This window comes from Schistocerca gregaria, chromosome 7 (assembly GCF_023897955.1).
Source record: "Schistocerca gregaria isolate iqSchGreg1 chromosome 7, iqSchGreg1.2, whole genome shotgun sequence".
In the NCBI taxonomy this organism is placed as follows: Eukaryota; Metazoa; Arthropoda; class Insecta; order Orthoptera; family Acrididae; genus Schistocerca; species Schistocerca gregaria.
In genome coordinates, this window is record NC_064926.1 from 322,899,472 (window position 1) to 322,925,393 (window position 25,922).

Below are 25,922 nucleotides of genomic sequence, written 5' to 3' on the forward strand. Positions count from 1 at the left end.
TAAAGCGCATTTTCAGTTGTACTGTAGCTTTTCCTTGTTCCTGTACTACTTTCAACCTCTCAGTACGAGATCTTCTCCTAATGCCAGACAAGTTGTTCTGGTCTTTTTCGGTTTTTCTGGCTGATCATCTGTTCAGCCGTGAATGATCCGCTTAAATATTTTTCTGGCTTCTTTGGCTGTTCTTAGTGTTTATCGTTTTAGTGTTTCAATTTCAGCTGTACTGTGACATTCGTAGAATTCCAGAACCTGCACTATTAATCTGATTGGTTCCATTCCTTTAATATGGCCATAGAATTTTAGTGTGCGTTTTTTGTATAGTATCTAATAAATGTTGGCATCATTTAGAATGTCTTTGTTTGCTCTCAGTCTGTACGTTCATTCTTCAAAATAGTGTGTACTTAAAAATTACCTGATTGCTCCATGCTCTGCGCTCGTTGCTATTAACCACCGTTGGTATTCGTCCACCACGGCACTCGGGGTCACAGCACATAGTTACGACACTTGAAGATGGGCGTATAAGAGCCCGAAACCGGTAGTGTGTTAAAGAAAGAAGCTTGAAACTGAAGCTGTATTTTAACCTCTGATTGCTTTTCGTGTCTCTTTTGCATATATTTAATGAGTCCGTTATTGTGACAGTTTCTGTCCCCATAAAGACAAACTGTTATGAAGAATATCGTGAACAGTCGCAGTTTTTTGTATTTTGAAATGCATTGTAATTTTACGTATCTTTTTCGATTTTGAATGCTGTTTTCATTTTATGTCATCGAATTTCATACCCCCTTTTTTTTACAGGGCAGTCTCCCGAATGGTTCTGCGTAAATATCTGAACTGAGAAACTCTCTCCACTTCCCCGTATCCTTGTTATAGAATTCTGAATACCAAATTTTTGACAAGCATGTTTTCATAATGATATTTAAGCAGCTGCTGTTTCTGCTGTTTCTTTAAAAATTCTTATTTGTTTTTGTGCTGTTTGAGTGTCCGACATACAATCAGCGAGTCTTCTGCAAAAGCTAAACAGTTTACATTAAGTTTGCTCCTCCCTAACTTGATTGGTTCATCAATTTAAAACTTTGATTTTAATTTCCACCAGTCCTGAATAGTTTTTCTACGCCGTTGAAACGCAATGGAGAGAGTCCATCACCTTATCTCACTCCTGTGTTCCGAAATGTCTCTCCTGAACTTTGTCTTAAATTGCAACATTTAATGTTTCAGCAATAATTGAATTGGTTTTGAGATCTAGATTTCTTTTTTCGGAGTTTGGAATAGAGACTTATTGTCCAGTGAACCAAAAACTTTTTCGAAAATCTACAAAAATACATCCTATTTTGTTTCAGATTGTTTGCTTGCTGAGTTATAGTTTTCAGGACTAAAAAGTAATTCAGTTTGGTCTGAAACCTGCTCCATGTTTGCCAGTTTTTCAGATAAGTTGATGTTATTTTTACGTGTATAGGATTTTTTCCAGTTTTGTGTTTTGACCAGTATATTTTGCTGTGAGAAAATGGGTCTGTTATACACACACAGACACACAAGCGCACAACTGAACGAAGCACAGAATTGCTCTTAAATTACAAAAGGCGTCTTCATGTGCCTCTGCTTGTAGCAAGGAAGTTGCACACTCGGCGAGGAAATAGGATTCTGCGTGTCAGCAGTGCCTGCGTTTGTATATGCTGAAGAATTTCGCCCTCCGTGGCCTGTAATCACGACACAGTGTACACCTGGTTTTCCCACGCACGGTGAAAGTTCAGGATGCCATGCGACAATAGCGGTACATCGTCTCATCTCTCAGCGTGAGAGGCGATGGTTGTGTAACGGAAGGAGCTAAAAAGAAAAAGAGGGCAACTTAGTTCACCAAATGCGGAACAGTAAACTCGTTTGAGTTCGAGATTCTGAGCAGAGTGATCCTCTATCGTAGCTTGTGTGATTTTGACACGAAACGTATGTGGTATGACGAGTTACGTCTTTCGAGACGGCATCTTTCATAACGTGGTCTTCTCGGTTTCCCTGTTGGCAAAAAAACTAAGTTTTCTAAAATTATTTGGGTGTTCCCTTGTCAGGAGCAAGCAGCTGACTGTCTCTTTTTGTGGCCAATAAACAACTGTAAATCCACTGATTAACGCCATTAGTCTATCACTGTTCCACGAATGACACTGTGCAAACAAAACAGTAACAGAATTGTTTAACTTACGTCAGGGCTCTGAAAAAGAGGCAGGCGGTAAAAACACTATTAAGTCTAATACATTCCTTTCATCCAACTGAAAAACAGCAAATGTAGCAAGTCAAATTCTAAATAATAAGGGTTTTGTTTCTGAATGACAATCTATCATACTGGCTGTTGCTCACTGGATCGTAATGTCATTTTATTTTGCATTCACTACCACTGAACATTCTCAGATGGGTAGTCATTCTCAAAATAGTTTAAAATATATACCAGTCGTAACATAGTTAAATTACAAAACATAAAACAACTACTCGAAATTTAGTCGAAGAATAAAAAATAAAAACTTTGAGTGCGTGTTAAAAATTAATTTAAGTTGTAGCGTCTAACATGGTAGTGTTCAACGTAACTGCGTAGGGTTGCGGGAAACTCTCATCAAAATGGAGCACCAATACCAATAGTTCGTCCACGCATGGACACCCTCTCCTTCAGCATGACAATACCAGACTGCACACGAGTGCTGCGACATTTGCAACAGTACGACGCCTTGGGTTCGCTGTCTGCGATCATCCTCCATACAGTTCCGACTTGATCCCATCCGATTTTCGTCTGTTTCCAGAACTTAAAGAACAACTTCGAGGACTTCACTTTGATAGTGATGAAGCCTTGCTGGCAGAGATGATGGTGTGGCTCCGTCAACAAAGTCAAACATTCTATAGTTACGCTGTCAACAAACTAGTCTCTCTCGATTATTTGTACTATGCTTTCCAGTCTCTGACTTCCTCTACAGTTTTTACCCTGAACAGCTCCCTCTGGTACCTTGGAGGTGATTCCCAGAAGTCTTAACAGATGTTCTACCATTCTGTCCCTTCTTCCTGTCAGTGGGCATGGATATGTGTCTTGTCCTTAGCGTAAGTTACTTTAAATTAGACTAAGTAGTGAGTAAGCCTAGGGACCGATGACCTCAGCAGTTTGGTCCCATAAGACCTTACCACAAATTTCTATTTTTTTCCAGTCAGTGTTTTTGGTGTGTTATTTTCTTTGCCGGTTCCTTATCTTACTTGTTCATCTAATTTTTCAACATTCTTTCGTAGCACCCCATCTCAAACTCTTCCATTCTCTTCTGTTACTCTTTTCCCACTCCCACTATCCATTATTCTCTACCACGCTGTGCTGTGTACGTACATTCTCATAAATTTATTTCTCAAATTTAGGCCTATGATACCAGTAGACTCTTCTTGTTCAGCCTAGCAACGATGAATACCAAGGATTTTACATTATTATTGCTCGTTTTCGATTACTTTCACATTACCTTCACACACGCACACCATTCGAAGGATGCCAGAAATGTTCTCTGTATATGTACCTCAATTACTGGCACAAATTGAATATCAGCATATTTTAAAGCATTAACCAATGGCTTACCCCACCCTTTAGGCAGCTAATATATGTAACATGTAATCTTCAGACCCCTTGCCATGTAGTTTGCTCTCATACAACCACTCTTTCCACACCCTCTCTCTCTTTCTCTCTCTCTCACTCACTCACTTTCTCTCCTTCTGCCTCCAGCCTCTCACATCTGTCTATTAATCCCGATCAAATATTGGCATAATGAATGAATAATTTTACTGCTGTAAGCAATATGATTATTATACTTAAAGTCTGTAACATTTCGCCTGATTGTTATAAACAACTATGAAGTTTAAGCCGTTTTAACATTTTACATGATTGTATAAACGAGTATCAAGGTTAAGCTGTTTTAACTTGTCAAAATCGGGTTTATATGCCACCTGAAGTACATACACATGTATTTGACACCCCAAAACAAACACCTCCAAATCCTTTAAATAATTATTCTGTAATAATTTTGTTACGATATATATTCTTTGTTCTTTGCGATTATGTCTTCTCTTCTGCTATACGAACCTTGCACCCAGCAAATTCCAGACGCCATATTTGTTTACAAATGTGACAGTATACATGTGATGTGTTACGACAGCGAAAGGAACCTGTGACCACTGGAGGTACTCTATTTTACTCATTTTATGTTTACCATTAGATATCAGTTTAGTTTTTTGTCAGAAGAAATCCAAAACCATTTTCTGAAATAGTGTCTTGTTTCTCCACTAGACAGTGCCACAAGTTCCTCCAAAAATCGTAACACAACTCACACACAAATGTCATACTAACTAATGTAAATCCACCCGATGATGGAGGTTTAGGCCTTTGAAACGCGTCGTGTAAATAAATAAAACGGTGACTGGTAACAGTAAACTTGTTGTTTCATTTAATGTCAATAACAGTTCGGTAAAGCCTAAACTAAAATGTTCGCATTTAAAGTTATCTCAACAGTATTTTTCTGCAGATATTAGGTCATATACATACCAGCACTGGCTAAAAATTTTCCAGCAACCTAGAGATATGCTTACATGTCACCACAAAGTAGCACTTCATGTTGTAATGCGCCAGTTGGTTTTTAGACTTTGTCGTCGGCCACGCGTTTCTTCAAGCCGCTGGAAGGCGTCGTGTTGAGACGCACATACCCGTCAATCCAACTCACGAGTGATTCCTTCCGCTGATTTCATGAAATTTTTGTAAAAAAAAATAGAGAAAAATTTAGATGGTGTTTTAATATCTCCGGTGTCCTAAATAGTTTGCCCCCACTTGAGTACAACGCAAAGTGCGTTCATACAACTGTGTGAAACTCTACAAAAGTCCTTCTTTGGAATGTCACCTCGTGCGTGTCATTGATTTGAATGTCGTCAAAGCGTTGAACCTTCATGTGAATTTCTGCACTTTGCCGTTTTATGGTGGTGCGTATTGATAACACAAGAATCATCATCCGTGACGATTTTTTCTAGAAAAAAACTGTCCGCGGATTTGCATTTCAACGTCTCGGCAGACGCCCCTGCGTCGTTGTTTTTGTCCGGAGGTCAAGGAGTGAAGAACAACTCTGTACATTCTTTTCTCTTCTTCTGAACATTCTGTTTTCTCACATTCGGGTTTTTCACACAGACTACCCCCATTCATAATTTTGAAAGAAATTAATGCAGAGTTTGGACCGAGAATTCGAGAATCCCTTTTTGAGCCCCCAAATGCTCTTGTGACAGTTTCGAAATCTGTTACAATAACGTTTGACCAAGTCGATAGTTATTTTAAAGAAGTTTTATTTCCCCACCGGGAAGAAAAATCTGTATTATTGTTAGATTCTTGCGGCGGTCAAATGCGAAAGAACCGTTTAGAGCATCGTACTTGAGGACAAGGATCTTGTTCATCTGGTGATCGCAAAATCCTCGGCGACACATTTACAGAGATGAGACACGGTTTTCGATGTTGGAAGAATATTGTGAGAAGATTTTCAGATCTAGATCTATTGAATGATTATGTTGTCACTCTACGTTTGAGAAACTATAGAACAAGCTGCATCCACTAGTACGTAATCAATTTTCTTCGATAAATATTTGTGATGAACTGAAATATGCCTTGTACAAATCAAGATATTTACCGGATAACCCGGTACAATCCTGCTGTATTTTGTTTTGCTCGTATATTATGTTGTTCAAATGGGTATAAGGACTATGCGACTTAACATCTGAGGTCATCAGTCCCCCCATAGACTTAGAACTACGTAAACGTAACTAATCTAAGGACACCACACCACATCTATGCCCGAGGCAGGATTCGAACCTACGACCGTAGCAGCAGCTTATTGACAATCATCGCAATCTGACCACATCAAAAGAGGAGTGGGCCTCAGACAGTGCTCCAAGGATCGGTCTGGGAAAGTCGCTCAACTTCGTAACCGATGCGACAGGCAGGCAAGAGTTGTATTCACTTTACCAGATGGCAACTCAAACCAGTGACAGTTTAAACGCAGGCGAACACTCTTGCAAAATCTACCTGACGTCTGGTAACCAACACAACGATGCAACAACCCAGGCAAAGCGGAGCTGGCGGACAGCACTGCGTCTTCAGAACCCGGTGTTTAGAACATCCACCAGCAGAAGGAACAACTACGACCAAAGTAGTCCAAAAGAAACAAATACTCGAACCACAATCAAGGAGGCTGTCGAACTACACGCGTTACCAGACAGCAGCAGCAAGGCAAGGAAAGGTACACCGACGCGAAAATACGCTAACCTCCAAGACAGGTAACTGGGGCGTTAGCGGCCACTAGGCAGAAAAATGCCGCTGGTTGAACTTCATCAATAAACGCAAGGAGTTCAATGATTAATAATAAAAGGTGGAGGGCGGCTAATTAATATCGCCAACTCCAAACACTTCACTCACTGCTATTTGTCTCAGCGACCCTGTGAGCAGCAACGCGCGAACAAATGTGTGATGTATAAATAGTGGAGGTTTCGCTACTGGGTTAATGTTCACTCAACTCAAACGTCCTGGGTCCGGTGGAGAACGAGGCTGTCGCACTCGCAACTACAGCCCCTCGATCCAGCATTGCCTGCGTGCCACCAGCGGTCTCGGCATGTCCTCGCATTGCTGGACCTCACTGCTGCTATGTCCCAACCGAACTACCCGATACACTCCGACCTGGAAAAAATTTCACGCCCTTCCAAAGATAGTATTAGGGTACTAGATATCGATAATCGCTGCTGCTGCCACTCACGGTCAGACAATGCTAGCAAAAGTAGTGGCGCCAGTAAACATGAGAAGAAAACGAGAAGCCATTATCCCTATCAGACGATGTCAACCTACGAACGGCACCAACGCGAGCCGCAACACGGCACAATTGTAACCCTTTCACATCTACGCCTGCCATCTGAAAACAACTAATGGACTTCCTGCAACATTTTGTCTCATCGCAAACCATGCGTGGATTGTGTTAACACCACAACACAACAGCTGAGTTTGGTGGGTGATGAGAAACTTGGAGAGCAGATACATGGCATTGCTTTGTGTTCAGGGATGAGTCGCGGTTCTATGCTGATCAGGTTGGTTTGTTGATTGAGTTGGGAGGGGACCAAAGAGCGAGGTCATCGGCCTCATCGGATTAGGGTAGGATGGGGGAAGGAAGTCAGCCGTGCCCTTTCAAAGGAACCATCCCGGCATTTGCCTTAAGCGATTTAGGGAAATCACGGAAAACCTAAATCAGGATTGCCGGACGCGGGATTGAACCGTCGTCCTCCCGAATGCGAGTTCAGTGCGCTAACTACTGCGCCACCTCGCTCGGTGTGCTACTCAGGATGACCACTGTGGCGAACATGACGGCTGTCTGCGGAGAGGTCCCATTCTTGCAATGTTTCACAGGGACACACGTGTGTTACTAGATCCACTTACGTTAAATCAGTAAGTGGATCGAAACAGCATATCCAGGCACTCTGGGATCATAATGGCATGGAAACAGAGGATGACACGCGTAAAGCTGAAATACTAAACACCTCTTCCCAAAGTTGTTTCACAGTGGAAGACCGCACTGCAGTTCCTTCTCTAAATACTCGCACGAACGAAAAAATGGCTGACATCGAAATAAGTGTCCAAGGAATAGAAAAGCAACTGAAATCACTCAACAGAGGAAAGTCCACAGGACCTGACGGGAAACCATTTCGATTGTACACAGAGTACGCGAAAGAACTTGTCCCGCCTTCTAACAGCCGTGTACCGCAAGTCTCTAGAGGAACCGAAGGTTCCAAATGGTTTGAAAAGAGCACAGGTAGTTCCAGTTTTCAAGAACGGTCGTCGAGCAGATACGCAAAACTATAGGCCTATATCTCTGATATCGATCTGTTGTAGAATTTTAGAACATATTTTTTGCTCGCGTGTCATGTCATTTCTGGAAACCCAGAATCTACTCTGTAGGAATCAACATGGATTCCGGAAACGGCAATCGTATGAGACCCAACTCGCTTTATTTGTTCATGAGACCCAGAAAATATTAGATACAGGCTCCCACGTAGATGCCATTTTGCTTGACTTCCGGAAGGCGTTCGATAGAGTTCCGCAATGTCCCCTGATAAACAAAGTAAGAGCCTACGGAATATCAGACCAGCTGTGTGGCTAGATTGAAGAGTTTTTAGCAAACAGAAGACAGCATGTTGTTCTCAATGGATAGACGTCTACAGACGTTAAAGTAACCTCTGGCGTGCCACAGGGGAGTGTTATGGGACAATTGCTTTTCACAATATATATAAATGACCTAGTAGATAGTGTCGGAAGTTCCGTGCGGCTTTTCGCGGATGATGCTGAAGTATACAGAGAAGTTGCAGCATTAGAAAATTGCAGCGAAATGCAGTAAAGATCTGCAGCGGATAGGCACTTGGTGCTGGGAGTGGCAACTGACCGTTAACGTAGATAAATGTAAGGTATTGCGAATACATAGAAAGAAGGATACTTTATTGTATGATTATATGATAGCGGAACAAACACTGGTAGCAGTTACTTCTGTAAAATATCTGAGAGTATGCGTACGGAACAATTTGAAGTGGAATGATCATACAAAATTAATTGTTGGTAAGGCGAGTGCCAGGTTGAGATTCATTGGGAGAGTCCTTAGAAAATGTAGTCCATCAACAAAGGAGATAGCTTACAGAACACTCGTTCGACCTATACTTGAGTATTGCTCATCAGTGTGGGATCCGTACCACGTCGGGTTGACAGAGGAGATAGAGAAGATCCAAAGAAGAGCGGCGCGTTTCGTCACAGAGTTATTTGTTAAGCGTGATAGCGTTACGGAGATGTTTAGCAAATTCAAGTGGCAGACTATAAACGTAGATGTAGATACAGAACATGCGAATGCTGTTTCTGAATAGAAACCTGCTGAACTTTTCTTTCCTTTTTTACACAACTAACGACCCAACCCGGCATCGCACGTGTAGCAACAACAATAGGACATCCCAGGTGTAAATAAACGATCTTGATGAAAGTTGATGGGTATGTAGACGGGGCAAAACAGTCAATAAGTATTTTTTCGTTTTTGCCCAATTTCACATTTAAGGGGGTAAAACACGCCCCGACAAGTTAATTTCCATATTATGATTAAAGGGAATATCTTCGAGACCATGATACATAAACAATTTGTTTCACATAAAAGTTAAAGTGTAAGTAACATTCTTGAAAATTGTATAATCAACTTTTGTAATAATCTGAAACTTTTGACAAATATCTTCACCAATAATTAAATATTGAAAAATGAAGACTTTTGTTATCACATAAATTAAAGAAGCTTTCACGCCACATACATCTATGTACGAGAGAAAGACAGAAAGTGAATGTCAAACGTAAAATAACTAACAATTTAAATCTTAAAAATAATATAAGTAAAATACGTATTTTTAATAATAATAAACTTTTAGATATTTTAATTCGATATGTTGCAAATTTTCCGACAGCACAATGTGTACATCTAATATCCCAGGAATGATATTTCAGAAACCTGCTTTGTTATATGAGGATTCGAACTTAAGTAGTAGCAACTATTTATTCACGCCCGATACAAAAGAGTTACGTGTTTGCACCAGTTACTGTCCTTCAAAGTAGTCACCAGCGCTGTGTAGAACCCGTTGCCAGCCATGTGGAAGGTGTAGTATACCGTTAGCAGTGGGAATGGAGCGGTCTACTGCCTGTCGAATCTTACACCAAATCGTTACACTGGATGAGACATGGGGCACATCGTACGAGCCAAAACTGAAACGCCAATCCAACGAATCGCGTCTTTATGGGTCACCGCGAAAGTCGAAAGTGCCTCAGAGCCCCAGTATGGTGAAAGTTATGGTGATTCTGGTGCACGACTGTGATGGTGTTATCCTAACGCATTACGTTCCTCCACGGCAGACCGTCACAGTACTACTGTTCGTTTTTGGAGGATCACCTGCGACCAGCTTTGCGAAAGAAGCGGCTACACTTTCTGCGCAACCCATCCATAATTTTGCACGACAATGTGCGGGCGCTTACAGCGCAATCTGTGGCTGCTCCGTGGGGTCGATGGGACTGGGAAGTGCTGTACATCCACCATACTCCCCGGACATAAATCCGTGTGACTCTGATTTGGTTCCGAAAATGAAGGAACCACTTCGTGGCATTCGCTTCAGAACTGTTCCAGAGATTCGACAGGCATTAGACTGCTCGATTCGCACCATCAACAGAACAGGCTCTGCTAACGGTATACTACGCCCTCCACATCGCTGGCAACGGGTTCTACACAACGCTTGTGACTACTTCGAAGGACAGTAAAAGGTACAAACATGTAACTCTTTTGTATCGGTTGTGAATAAATAGTTGCTACTATTTAAGTTCTAATTCTCATATAACAAAGCAGTTTTCTTAAATATCATTTCTGGGAAATTAGATGTACACATTGTGCTGTCGGAAAATTTGCAACATATCGAATTAAAATATCTAAAAGTTCATTATTATTAACAATACATATTTTACTTATATTGTTTTTAAGATTTAAATTGTTAGTTATTTTACATTTGACATTTACTTTTTGTCTTTGTTTTTTAGTTTATCGTTTCACATAAGTGTATTTTCTTAATTAAAAATAATGCGTAACTGGTTATTGTGATAGAAAATAATTAATATAATGGTAATCTGAGAAGAAATGCTTTACACGAGCGAAATTTTTCACATAATACAGACGACGGAGAACATAATATTCCGGCCGCTGTGACCGAGCGGTTCTAGGCGCTTCAATTCGGAAGAAATTGTTTTCAAATATACGTGATTCAGAAAAAAACTGAGCAACCAACGGTAATTGAGTACGGCCCCATCCACACTGAATCCTGCTTTTCCATAAGTACCACGTCTCAACAATGTGCTTGGTACCCAGAACAGCGATCCTCTTTTGTGTTGATCAGGCATGGTCGACCGCAATCATGATGATTATGCCTGCCCTCCCTTTTGCATGCAGTCCAGTATCGGACCACTGTGACTTCAGAAAATCTCGCTATTGCACGATTGGACCAGCCTACCGAATGGAGACCCACAAGAGGCCCCTTTCCAACCTCTGTCAGGTTCTGATAACGCTGTCTCACAAGAGTACGTGGCATCTCTATGTCACGCCTCTTATATACCCAGCCAGGCCTGGTAACTTCACTAAACACGAACAACTCTGCTGCGCCGTGGTGGCCGTTTGAACCGCTATCCTTCCGAATACGAATCCGGTGTCTTGCGTCTGGGCCACGTCGGTAGGTACACTGTATGGGAAGCAATATACAGGTATTGAAACAAGAAATCTACCACTAACGAGTTTGCACGATTTTCAGGAAAACAGAATACTCGATAAAAATAACTGCCAGACCGATTATGACAAAGGTTCACCAGGTGCGGCTCCGAACATCACAGAATCAAGCGAAGAAAGGACAAAAATAAGGCTGCGATCTGTTAAAAAGCACAGACTCCGTGGGAGCACTGAAACAAGGTGAGGAGCTTAAGAAATATTTCTTGGCGTCTAGCAAAGAAACACTCGCGAAATGTGAAATGAAATGTGTGTCAAATCTTGTGGGACTTAACTGCTAAGATCATCAGTCCCTAAGCTTACACACTGCTTAACCTAAATTATCCTAAGGAGAAACACACACACACCCATGCCCGAGGGAGGACTCGAACCTCCGCCGGGACCAGCCGCACAGTCCATGACAGCAGCGGCTTAGACCGCTCGGCTAATCCCACGCGGCCGCGAAAAGTGTGTGAGGCAGATGCATGTGAATGTGGGCATCACATTCCTGAATGGCCTTATGAAAACAATGGAGAAAGGTTCTTAACTCACTCTGTTCTGGGTGTATTATCTGAGTGATTGGCATTGGCTTTCTCCTCTGCTCTGGAACCAGTTGCTGAACAACAGCGCACGGTAGACGGCTTGTCGGTGGGACGGAAGACGCGCCTGACACTCTCACGCATTCACATTTCTGCCGCTCTAGTTATTCCGCCCTAGCTATTCGCTCGCACGCTACAGTACGGACTCTCTTCTCGACTGGTCGTTGTTTTGAGCAACACTCGCAAAGTAAGACGGGGAACACACTGCAGGCCATTAAAATTGCAGAACACTGAAGGACAGAAATAAAGAAATTTTACTTATTTTGCCTAAACAGCACAGTTGTTGTACAAGAAGGAAATACACTCGTCCTTACAATGATGGGTTCTTTGATTTGCTGTTGGATACTACATTTGTGTCCAAAATTAAAGCAACAAACCGCTATTTTCTCGTCTTGTCTCTAATTAACCCTATAATCATACAAATCGTATGGTGAGCCACTAGGTCAGGTCACGGATGGTAGTGGTTGAAGGAGCTCTGACTGCGCTATGGTGCGTCATGGACTTACTGCATCCTCTTGTTACTTCTCAAGCCACAGTGGTGTGCTGCCGTTTTTCAACAGAACAGTACAGGCCCACACATGGCAGATTCATCTGCCAAGATGCTGCGTGGTGTGAGGTACTTTCGTGGACAGGAATGTCAGTAGATCTGTCCTCGATGAAGAATGTGTCGGATCAGCTCGGACGCCAACTCCGGTCCAGCGTCAATATCCGGGATATCAAGGACCAGTTACAACAGCTGCGATCCAGCTTACCTCAAGAGAGGATATTACGGCTTTATAACATCGTACCAAACCGATTAAGTACATGCATCCAGACCACATGGAATGCAACGCCATACTTATAAAAGGGCTCATACTACCTAGTGCTTTGTAAATTTGACTCGATTTTGTAATCACCTAGGTAACATCACATTCCATCTCAACCCGTGAAGTTACACTTTGTTTCCTCTTCCCCTTTTGTATGCTTCACTTTTTTTTGGCAGGTAGTGTAAGAAAAGCAATTTCGTGTTGGGAATAGATAGAGGACGTCACGGTGACGTCCTCGGATGGCTGAGATACGAACTAACACACGTGCACGATATAAATAATAATAAATGATAATGAATGACAATAAATGATAATCAATAATAATGAATAATAATAAAGACAAGTACGGTTTGGCATGCATTATCTTGTTGGTATTCAAACTTCCTGCCATTTTTTCTTCTGGAGGGTTAGGTTAGTGGACATAGCAGAATTGGTCTATTTTGCCGCCAAATTTCAAAATTTCCGCCATTTTTTCTGGAGGTTACGTTAGTTGACATAGCATAATTGACTTATTTTCCCCACCAAAATCCGCCATCTGAGAAGACGTCATGCACTGTTGCAAAGTCTACATGCCGCCATCTTGGATGACGTCATCGCCGCAATCTTGAATAAATTTGGCAACAGTGGAAATTGGGTTGTTACGAACCTTGCTCTACTCTTGTCATTGAATCAGTAGCCACCTGAAAGTGTTTGTAACAGGCGCAATTTCCAAATCGGTTTGCCGTTGGGGACCCACACGATATAGACCAAGATAGATTTGACATCCCATCAATCTTATGATTTGAAAAAGATGGTGGCAATCGATTTGTCATTTTCAAAGGAACCATCCGAGCATCCGCATCAGTTGATCAAGCGAAACCCTGGTAAACTTAAGGGCTGGACTGGGGTTTCGAACTCCGTTCTTCAATAAGAATGAGTGCCCGTTATGCTATCTGTTTGATCTCCTCGCTCCATTTGAGCTTGTTCACTTCTAACAGCAGGTGTTTTACAAGTTTTGCTCTATTCACTATGCAGGGTGCGGCGCTTAAATCTGGACATATTTCAGTTTAAATTTCCCACCATATCGTAGTTCCGTCGGAAGTCGCAATTGCCGTTCTTGAAAGCCATAGGCATTTTGTAAACAGTCATAACTTCAAAATGCCAGAACCTCAAAGTGGCCGAGATGTTACGGTGAAGTGCGGAGTACAATCGAAGAGCAGCGATTATCGAAAGTCTTCGCGCTGGGTGTTCCCTCACTGAAATAGATAGATTCTTTGGGTACCCGAGATCAACTTTTTACGATATTGTGGCCAAGTATAATGCTTTGGAGAAGTCTGCGGAAGGTTCCGCTGACCCATCGAGGAAACCTGATTCGAGGAAACGCGTGTCACGAACTACGGCAGTCACCGAAAGATTCAGGTACTGATTTCGGATGACCCGGGGCAATCGCTGAAGAAACTGGCATTAGTACTGAATGTCAGCGAGCGAACAATGCATCGGATGACAGACGAAGACCTCATGCAGCCATTTAGTCCAAAACTGGCTCTCGGATAATATTGACGTGTTGTAGTCAAAGCACTTCAGGCCCCCAAACAGCCAGGATTTGAACCCCCTCGAATACTAAGTTTGAAACGTAGTCGAAAGAGTTACCAATAAGATGAAGCACCCTAATGTCGCATCTCTACGCACCGCTATCGAGGCAGTATTCGCAAATGCTGAGAGCGCTGTTTTAAAGAGTGCGCCCCGATTGAGCGTGGGATTGCCCCGTTGACGATCGTGGTTGAGGGTCTGCGATATGGTTGTCGCAACACGTAGCGCCAAGCTTTCGTAGTTTAAAATGGGGTGATGTCGACCTGCACAACATTAGTAGTTTAGGTTCCTACTGGCATCAACTACCCAGGGTTAAACTATCGTGACACAATTTTTCCCCACCCTGTATATCATAGGAGTATTAGCTGACGAATGTGGGCTGTCAGTATCTGTACATAAATCAAAAGTGAAGGCATTTATGGGGAAAATATGATAAGCTCCAAAACTGACATAAATGTCAAAATATTCGAGCAGGTATCTTCACCCAAGATGGACGCGAAATGTCCGAATATTGCGACATATAAACTTTACTGGAAGCAGGAAGTTGAGCCCAAAATAATTACTTGTGGATTGACCGAGTATACAATGCGAGGTCAAATTCATTGACCAAATTACACAATAGTGACACATAGAATAAATAGCGTAACTAGTACAAAATACTGATATAAGAATGACTAACAAAATAAAGCTCCAAAAAAAGTACTGTTGTAGCAAAATCTTATCAGAGGAGTTTGCAGCCTTAGTCTGCATAATATAATTTCTGCTAATCAAAGACTTAACAGTATGTTATTAAGGGAAGAATCTTTAAAAGCAACAAATCCAAAAATCGTACTTTATAAAAGGATAATACAATCATGTTGATTTATCCAATTTATCCAGCAAACCATAATCATGGAACCTCTTCGTCTTTCGATCCAGGCTATAACCCATTATACGAACACCTTTTGCAGCATCATTTGCAGTAATCTAAAACGAATATAAAATAATTCTCCACTCATAATTGTAGCACGCCTCAACAGCTACCGCTATCCTATACAGCCGTTGAGAAACATAGAACATGTATATGGTGTGCTTCCTTTTTACAGAAACAACATTACATTGAGTTCATAGGCACAGACCGTGCTCTCATATACACGGGACTTACATATTGATTTCATTAACCTGCAACAGGCTTATGTTACACACTGGAAACAATGACATTTCATCAGCTTAACAAATAATACGCATGCATTCGTAACGGCGTCAGACTGCTACAAAAAATGTTAGAGAAACACCTGTCTATTACTGTGGCACCTTGTAATAATGCCTATAGTGTTCCTTTTAAAATACCAATGAGACATTGCAAAGGACTGACCTCTAGTAAATTCAGCACCTCGTCTCCGAACCGCAAATAGTTATTTTATGTTATGTTAACCGGAGACCTAGAAACGACGGAGAGGCTCTGTCCCCGCCGCAGCCGCAGTGGTCCACAACCCCACGACGACTACTGCAGTCTACTTCACCCCTCCGCCGCCCCACACCGATACTAGGGTTATTGTGCGGTTCGGCCCGCGGTGGACCCCCCAGGGAACGTCTCACACCAGATGTTTGCGTGGTAGAGTAATGGTGGTGTATGCGTACGTGTAGAACTTGTTTGCGCAGCAATCACCGACATAGTGTAGCTGAGGCGGAATAAGGGGAACCAGCCCGCATTCGCCGAGGCATATGAAAAACCGCCTAAAAACCATCCACAGACTGTCAGGCTCACCGGACCTCGATACAAGGCCTGGCGGATTCGTGCCGCGGACCAGGCGCTCCTTCCCGCTCCGGAAAGTCGTGGGTTAGACCAAAAAATGGTTCAAATGGCTCTGAGCACTATGAGACTTAACTTCTAAGGTCATCAGTCCCCTAGAACTTAGAACTACTTAAACCTAACCTAAGGACATCACACACATCCATGCCCGAGGCAGGATTCGAACCTGCGACCGTAGCGTGCGTTAGACCGCTCGACCAAAAATAGTAGTCGGTATTTCACAAAAGATAGGAGCGGCGGCAAACAGTTCCAAGAGGCCACTTCAGTAAATTCTGAGCAGAGGCACAGTACAATCATACATTACCTTTGCATGCGACAGATCTTCCGCAAGACGAAAACCGAATTTGGGAAACCATTTTTCGCTGTCATGTTTACACTTTAAGGTCTGAAGCGGATTTGCTAGCCTAGTTAATAATGGTGCCTAGAAAACAGGTGTTACAGTTTCTGATTTAGTCATTGCAATCGCTGTTTCTTGTCAATTAGACGAGGGTAAATAGCTTCAGTGTAATATTTCTACTTATCTTTGACAGTACGGAAAGCCACTCCGTCCATATTACCCTAAAATTAAAAAAAAAAAAAAGATTAAACCTGACAGCCCAAGCACGATTCAAAACCGATTGCAGAGTTGGAAAACCGGCTACTAGAAGCGGTTTTCCAGAGTCGATATTTGAAGTGTTTACGTGACCACCCAGAAACTGGGAAATCGGTTTACGAAATCCGGTTTTGGAAGCCCCATGTAACGGGGTGATGCGTTATCCAGTGCTCTCGGCTCACCACTCACGCCTCTCCCCCCGAGTTTCCGGCTCGCCTCACTCCAGTCAACAACCACTTCACCTGCGGCTGGACGCCGCGCCAAAGAACCTCCGGCGCTTCCCAGTCCGAAGAGAGGTCATTTCCCCTTGATGCGATTATGGATAAGTGCTGACATGACACAAAACAAAACTTTGAAAATTTAAGTACGTATGTGGAACAACTCATAGAACTCTGGAATATAAAACCAGAAAAGGAACTATGCTGAAGCTTTATTACACAATGACGGCTCTGGTAGTATTATATGGAAATGAGACGTAGTTACTCTCGAAGAACGAAGCAAAATTTTCAGCTGTGATAAAATTTCTCAGGGCGGTTAGAGGCTGCATACTAACGGACAAAATACGTTATGCAGAAGTAAGGCAATGCTACAGCTTTTCGATTTGGGAAGCCAAATTAAAAAAATCTAAAGTAACTTGGTGCAACCAGTTACAAAGAAAGCAGAAAGATCGTCTCCTCTGAATCGCCATGATCTAAAAGCCCACTGGACAGCGAAGTGTCGGGACGTACGAGGACAAGGTAGTTTCCGGAGTAGGCTGTACACCTGAACTGCATAAAGTGAATATGATGGTTCAAATGGCTCTGAGCACTATGGGACTTAACTTCTGAGGTCATCAGTCCCCTACAACTTAGAACTACTTAAACCTAACCAACCTAAGGGCATCACTCACATCCATGCCCGAGGCAGGATTCGAACCTGCGAACGTCGCAGCACTCCGGCCGGCTCATTACTCCTTTGTGCAGTCAGAGATTAGCTAGTACCCGCCCCCTCCCTGCCTGCCCCCCCCCCCCCCCCCAACATTATTTTCGGCTTTAGCACCTAACAAAACATTAGAGTGGCAGACTTGTGTTGGAACACCTTTTATCCTTAAAAAGATGAAACATGAATGACATCTAGTTAGTGTGAGTGGTGGTGGGTGATGGGAGGGGAGGGTCGAGGGAGGGGGTATAGAATGATTGACGAACCAATTCATGGTGCATCACAAATGCTACCCACAACTTGTTCTCAGATAAGAAAGCTAACTATCCACTGAGAGGCAAGAACATACTTCCCCTGCAATACTCTTCTCCATTCCCTCTCTCCCCCCCACCCCTACCCCCACCCTTTTGCTTGACCTGTTCACTTTAACCCCATTTAAAATTAACCAGGATAAAATGTTTGCACCATGTTTATTGTTCGTAAACCACGTGATTGTTGCACTCCTTACTACTGAATTGGCAGAAATTGGACAACTTCAGGCTTTGTGTCTGACTACAGCCACTAATAGTAATAATAATAATAGTACTACTGTGTACATCAGTATGGTGGCCCTTATATAGTTACGCTGTATCGTACTGTCGATTAATTCAATTATCTGTTTCGAAGTGAGTAGTGAAGCAATTTCTGGACCACTGTGTTGATGTATGGCTATTGAGTTCAAAATGCCCAACGGGCGTGTGCTATGCGTACTGCTCGGTATCCTGGATGACATCATCCTAGTGTCCGGACCATTCACCGGATAGTTATATTATATTTAAGGAAACAGTAAGTGTTCAGCCACATGTGAAACGTCAACCACGACTCGCAACAAATGATGATGCCCAAGTAGGTGTTTTAGCTGTTGTCGCGGCTAATCCACACATCAGTAGCAGACAAATTACGTGAGAATCGGGAATCTCAAAAACGTTGGTGAATGCTACATCAACATCGATTGCACCCGTACCACATTTCTATTCACCAGGAATTGCATGGCGACGACTTTCAACGTCGTGTACAGTTCTGCCACTGGGCACAAGAGAAATTACGGGACGATGACAGATTTTTTGCACGCGTTCTGTTTAGCGACTAAGCGTCATTCACATACAGCGATAACGTAAACCGGCATAATATGCACTACTGGGCAACGGAAAATCCACGATGGCTGCGACAAGTGGAACATCAGCTATCTTCGCGGGTTAATGTATGGTGCGGCATTATGGGAGGAAGGATAACTGACCCCCATTTTATCGATGGCAATCTAAATGGTGCAATGTATGTTGATTTCCTACGTAATGTTCTACCGATGTTACTACAAGATGTTTCACTGCATGACAGAATGGCGATGTACTTCCAACACGATGGATGTCCGGCACATAGCCTGCGTGCGGTTGAAGCGGTATTGAATAACATATTTCATGACAGGCGGATTGGTCGTCGAAGCACCATACCATGGCCCGCACGTTCACCCGATCTGACGTCCCCGGACTTCTTTCTGGGGGGAAAGTTGAAGGATATTTGCTATCGTGATCCACCGACAAGGCCCGACAACATACATTAGCACATTGTCAATGCATGTGCGAACATTACGGAGGCCAACTACTCGCTGTTGAGATGAATGTCGTTACACGTATTGCCAAATGCATTGAGGTTGACGGACATCATTTTGAGCATTTACTGGATTAATGTGGTATTTACAGGTGGTCACGCTGTAACAGCATGCGTTCTCAGAAATGGTAAGCTTACAAAGGTACATGTATCACATTGGAACAAACGAAATAAAATGTTCAAATGTACCTATTTTCTGTATTTTCATTTAAAAAAACCTACCTGTTACCAACTGTTCGTCTAAAATTGTGAGCCATATGTTTGTGGCTATTACAGCGCCATCAATCACAAAGCGAAAAATGTGATCCAACTAAAACATTCATATTTGTTTACGTACTACACGAAAATGTAATAAAAATGGGGTTTCTATTTAAAAAAAACGCAGTTGATATCCGTTTGACCTATGGCAGCGCGATCTAGTGGGCCAACCATTGCGCCATCTGGCATCCCCCTTCAAGCTAGAAAAGTATCGTTTTTTGTAGTTTTTTCGTTTGACGCTTATTTCGTGAGATATTTGGCCTGGTCACTATGAATGGAGCACCCTGTATAATCAACATTAGAGTCTTACAAAATTGCTATAGTAGTAATGATCTTTCGAAAATAATTTAGTTTCGTGACTGAAACAGAATCGAATCGTTTAGTTCTTACCCCTTAGAAAATTTCATTTTACCGCTCAGGGGGGAATTACCACCAGGTTGGGTACCACTGCTTAAATCTATACGTAGCGTGGACTCACAGTCTCAAAACATTATTTACTCATGCCCGCTTTGGTCTTTGAACGGTAAGTTCGATTAAAAAAATGGCTCTGAGCACAATGGGACTTAACTTCTGAGGTCATCAGTCCCCTAGAACTTAGAACTACTTACACCTAACCAACTTAAGGACATCACACACATCTATGCCGGAGGCAGGATTCGAACCTGCGACCGCAGCGGTCGATCGGCTCAAGACTGAAGCGCCTAGAACCGCTCGACTACAACGGCCGGCTAAGTTCGATTCACCTGACATACATCGTCAAAGAGCAATAAGTGACTTGCTGCTCAATGTCAGCCAAAACCCAAGCCGAATCCCCCCACTACTTTATTCTAACCCCCTACCCCCACCCCTCCATCCTAATGGCGGCCCTATACCACCGCTCCCACAGGACGCTACCTCCCGAGAGCGCGGAACGGTTAGCGGAGCGGGCGCTGCCCAAGCGGAGGCGCTGCCGGCTGTCTCCTTGCTAGCTAACTGCTGTCTGACCTGCAGAACTGCGGCTGGAGGTGTCTGCTGCCGCTGCTGCTGCTGCGACTGCTGAGGCGGAGGTTGTGCACGGTTCGGCGTCTGGCCGCCTTCTGCGCTCCCCACCAGCAGGCGCTCGGCACACCGGCCGCGCTAGTCTCGGAACCACGCGGTGCCCGTTTCGCCTTGCAGCCTCTCCGCGGACGACCGCCAAGCGCCTCAGCGTAAATTTTAGTGCCAAATCCGCTGCAGTAAAGCTGCACTGTTGATCTACATCTACATGATTACTCTGCAATTCACACTTAAGTGCTTGGCAGAGGGTTCATCGAACCACAATTATACTATCTCTCTCTACCATTCCACTCCCGAACAGAGCACGGGAAAAACGAACACCTAAACCTTTCTGTTCGAGCTCTGATTTCTCGTATTTTATTTTGATGATCATTCCTACCTATGTAGGTTGGGCTCAACAAAATATTTTCGCATTCGGAAGACAAAGTTGGTGACTGAAATTTCGTAAATAGATCTCGCTGCGACGAAAAACGTCTTTGCTTTAATGACTTCCATCCCACCTCGCGTATCATATCTGCCACACTCTCTCCCCTATTACGTGATAATACAAAACGAGCTACCCTTTTTTGCACCCTTTCGATGTCCTCCGTCAATCCCACCTGGTAACGATCCCACACCGCGCAGCAATATTCTAACAGAGGACGAACGAGTGTAGTGTAAGCTGTCTCTTTGGTGGACTTGTTGCATCTTCTAAGTGTCCTGCCAATGAAACGCAACCTTCTGCTTGCCTTCCCCACAATATTATCTATGTGGTCTTTCCAACTGAAGTTGTTCGTAATTTTAACACCGAGGTACTTAGTTGAATTGACAGCCTTGAGAATTGTACTATTTATCGAGTAATCGAATTCCAACGGATTTCTTTTGGAACTCATGTGGATCACCTCACACGTTTCGTTATTTAGCGTCAACTGCCACCTGCCACACCATACAGCAATCTTTTCCAAATCGCTTTGCAACTGATACTGGTCTTCGGGTGACCTTACTAGACGGTAAATTACAGCATCATCTGCGAACAACCTAAGAGAACTGCTCAGATTGTCACCCAGGTCATTTATATAGATCAGGAACAGTAGAGGTCCCAGGACGCTTCCCTGGGGAACACTTGATATCACTTCAGCTTTACTCGATGATTTCCCGTCTATTACTACGAACTGTGATCTTCCTGACCGGAAACCACGAATCCAATCGCACAACTGAGACGATACCCCATAGGCCCGCAGCTTGATTAGAAGTCGCTTGTGAGGAACGGTGTGCAAAGCTTACCGGAAATATAGAAATACGAAATTAACTTGAGATCCCCAGTCGATAGCGGCCAATACTTTGTGCGAATAAAGAGCTAGCTGCGTTGCACAAGAACGATGTTTTCTGAAACCATGCTGATTACGTATCAATAGATCGTTCCGTTCGAGGTGATTCATAATGTTTGAATACGGTATATGCTCCAAAACCCTACTGCAAACCCTCGTCAATGATATAAGTCTGTAGTTCGATGGATTACTCCTACTACCCTTCTTAAACACTGGTGCGACCTGCGCTATTTTCCAATCTGTAGGTTCACAGCTATCGGTGAGCGAGCGGTTGTATATGATTGCTAAGTAGGGAGCTATTGTATCAGCGTAATCTGAAAGGAACCTAATCGGTATAAAATCCGGTTTCGTAACCGGACAGTGTGATGACTGTCTGGGCAAGAACTCGTATTTCTCTTCACATTTTGGATCTTGAAATAAAAATCCAGCAACCACTTCCATTCAGAATCTCGAATCCAGGATTTTGGTCTGAGAGGCAGGGGAGTGGGGTTGGGGAGGTGGTGATTGAGTGGGGGGGGGGGGGGGGGAGAAGTTGATGGGAGAGGGTGCCGGAAGAGGGAGGTCTGAGATGAATCTGCGTGTCATCATGCTGTCTGTAAATTCTCTAGCACATACAAAGCCTTTCTTAAACTATTATACGAGGGACAACTCATCAATAACGCACACTAATTGTTTCACTTACACGTTTATTTATTATTTAGTTTAATATCTCTTCAAAGTCCTTCAGTATAGTCTCCCTGCTTCCCTACCGTCTCGGAAGCTCTGATATTCCATCCAGGCCGCCACTTCTTTTCATCGGGTGGCTCGGGTAACAATGATACGAGGGTCACTCCAAAAGAAATGCACACTATTTTTGTAAAAATACGGTTTTCATTCTGCATGTGTGAAAGTTTTACAGTGTGTAGATACATCCTTGCCGCTTGATCTCAAACTTAGTTCAACCTGTTCCAGTGAGTGGCACCGTCACAGCATGTCTTCGAGATGGCTGCTACACTTGAAGTTCGTCAGAAGCAACGTGTTGTCACAGAATTCCTGTGCTGTGAAAACGAGACAGTGGGAAACATCCACAAGAGGTTGAAAAAGGTGTATGGAGATGCTGCTGTCGATCACAGTACAGTTAGTCGGTGGGCAAGCAGGTTACGTGATGAAAGCGGGCACGGCAATATTGAGGATTGTCCTCGCAGCGGCAGGCCTCGTACTGCACACACTCCAGACAATGTCCAGAGAGTTAACGAATTGGTGACTGCTGACAGACGCATCACAGTGAACGAATTGTCACGCTACGTTGGGATAAGGGAAGGAAGTGTCGACGTTAAGAAAGGTTTGTGCCAGGTTGATTCCCAGGATGTTGACAGTGGCTCACAAAGAAACAAGAAAAATGGTATGCAGCGAACTTTTGGAAAAGTAGGAGAATGGTGGAAATTAATTTCTTGGAAGAACTGTGACAGGTGATGAAACATGGCTCCATCATTTTTCACCAGTGACGACGAGGCAATCAATGGAGTGGCGTCATGCAAATTCACCCAAGAAAAAAAATTCAAAACCACACCTTCTGCTGGAAAAGTTATGGCTACGGTGTTTTTCGATTCCGAAGGACTCTTTCTTGTGGACATCATGCCAAGTGGAACCACCATAAATTCTGATGCATATTTGACGACACTGAAGAAACTTCAAGCTTAACAGAGTCGTGTTCGACATCAGCAAAAGCAGGACGTTTTGCTGTTTCACGACAACGCACGGCCACATGTCAGTCAAAAAACCATGGAAGCAATCACAAAACTCGGATGGACAACACAGAAACACCGCCTTACAGTCCTGATCTGGCTCCATGTGACTATCATCTCTTTGGGAAACTGAAAGACTGTATTCGTGGAAAAAGGTTTGAAGATGATGACTCCATTGTGTACGCTACCAAACAGTGGCTCCAACAGGTTGGTCCAAAATTTTGCCGTGCGGGTATACAGGCGCTGGTTCCAAGATGGAGTAAGGCAGTTGAGAGGGATGGAAAATACGTGGAGAAATGAAAATATTGTTCCCAAAGGATGTATCTACACACTGTAAAACTTTCAATCATGTAGAATAAAAGATGGATTTAAAAAAATAGTTTTAATTTCTCTTGGAGTGACCCTCGTACTCGTAGAAAGCTTTTCCAGGTAAAGATAACGACCACTACGCACAGGTTTTTTCAACTTTAGGAACAAGTCGAAGTCCAGTGGACTCGTGTCGAGGCTGTAGGGAGGTGCGACAACACTTTTCATACGCATTCGGGCAGTCTTTGGCCTATAACATTGCCGATATACGGGCGAGCATTGTCGTGGAGAATAAGTGGTCCATCCGCCAGCAACAGAGGTCGGGTTTTGTTCATTTTTCTGCGCAGAGTCTCACAGTACATGTCGGCTTTAATTGTGGTCCCAACGATTCAGCTCCGACGAAGAGGTGAAAGAAGAGGTTCATAACTTTCTAAACAGCATGGCGGCGAGCTGGTATGACATGGGCATTCAAAAATTGCCATAGCGTCTACAAAAATGCATCGACAGAAATCGTGATTATATCGAATAATAGCTAAATGTTCAATCTGTAAACTGATGTAAACTATTGTAGAAATAAACAGGTCTATGTCCTTATAAAGAAATAGGAGATCTTACTTTTAGGATTACCCTCGTACTTTGCTGTGACTTATTATTTGTTCCATATAGAACTCCCATCTGTCATGACGATACCTTGGTGATCATGAGCAGAATTCATCGTTTGCGCGAGCTTTGATTGAGCGCGTCTAAAATTTTTTTGTACGTGGAGTATCTGAAGGTCTCACGCAGTGATTAGCACACTGCACTCGCATTCGGGAGGACGACGGTTCAATTCCGCGTCCGGCCATCCTGATTTAGGTTTTCCGTGATTTCCCTAAATCGCTCCAGGAAAATGCCGGGATGGTTCCTTTGAAAGGGCACGGCCGACATCCTTCCCCGTCCTTCCCTTATGCGATGAGACCGATGACCTCGCTGTTTGGTCTCTTTCCCCCAAACAACTCCAACCCATCGTTGCGGCAACAGACTCAATTAAACACTATTGGCCAGATCCAAACGCGCTAACCTGCATGTAACATCAGGTATTTTTCCATGACAAGATAGCGTTCTTTGCTTTACCTTACACGAGAACCCTATGGTGAGCGGAATGTCAAAGTGCCGTTCCCCTAAGACTGATTTCTCTTTTTCTGGACTTTGCGGATGGGCTCCAAAGGAAGTTGTCTACAATAGTTGACAACAGGATGCAGTTGTACTGCACTGTACCATCTGACACCCCTTATAGGTTACTTATTGAACCCATCAGGGAGATGGTGAAGTCCCTTCCACTCCTGACGTTACCCTGTAAAAGAATCATCTCCTGGGCGCATTTTTTTCCATGACTCTTTTGTAAGAAAAGCTCGAAGCTCCTGCAGTCATGGTCTGATCGAACTGCTGAATCATTATGTCAGAAATCACATCTGTGTTATGGACTGATCGCGAGTATGCTTTTGGTAAAACATACAGTTATGGCTGACAGTAGAGGCCCGTTTGTTCTTGGTGGGAATATTAACTAGTCGAGTAGAGGCTAGCAGTGCTAAGCTTAAGGTAAAATTCGACAATGTGAATACGAATGTACTTGACAATGTCTAACACTGTACTCAAGGCAGTGATTCTTTACTCTTTCACACAAAACTCATTTCACATGAAAAAATGTTAGATTACATGCTCAGTTTCATTTATATTATAGCCCAGTAATGGTATATTCTCGTTTGAGTAAGCTAACGTTTCCTGCAACTTTTTTAATCCTACGTCTTATGGCTGCTGTCAGGCGCTACTTTAGGGATTTTGATACGGTTTTTACAAATAGACTTTCATGAGGAAGGATTTTTTATATAATTTATTGTTTGTATAATGATGAGTAAATAATTTAAGTATTGCTATCTGTTCTACACTTAATTGGCGTTTGGAGTGACCTGGCGGGGAAAGCAAAAGTAACAGACGCCACAGCACCGAATCTTTAGCACACTCTGTATGTATTCTAAATGAAAGTCCCCACTGCGTTTTTCTGTCTCTAT

At 43.1% G+C, this 25,922-nt stretch overlaps 1 protein-coding gene across 3 annotated transcripts in view; it reads right to left on the reverse strand.

Moving 5' to 3' along the window:
* Positions 1-25,922, reverse strand: part of LOC126281965 (probable cytochrome P450 301a1, mitochondrial) — a 135,239-nt gene that overhangs the window by 96,460 nt on the left and 12,857 nt on the right. Inside the window, exon 1 of one of the 3 annotated variants that reach the window (XM_049981339.1) lies at positions 20,487-20,581. The exons of 1 other annotated variant lie outside the window; for it this stretch is intronic. The gene's annotated coding sequence lies outside the window, so the exon portion shown is untranslated. Of the gene's footprint in view, positions 1-20,486; positions 20,582-25,922 lie in introns of those variants that run through there. One more of the 3 variants, XM_049981340.1, reaches the window with a different exon arrangement.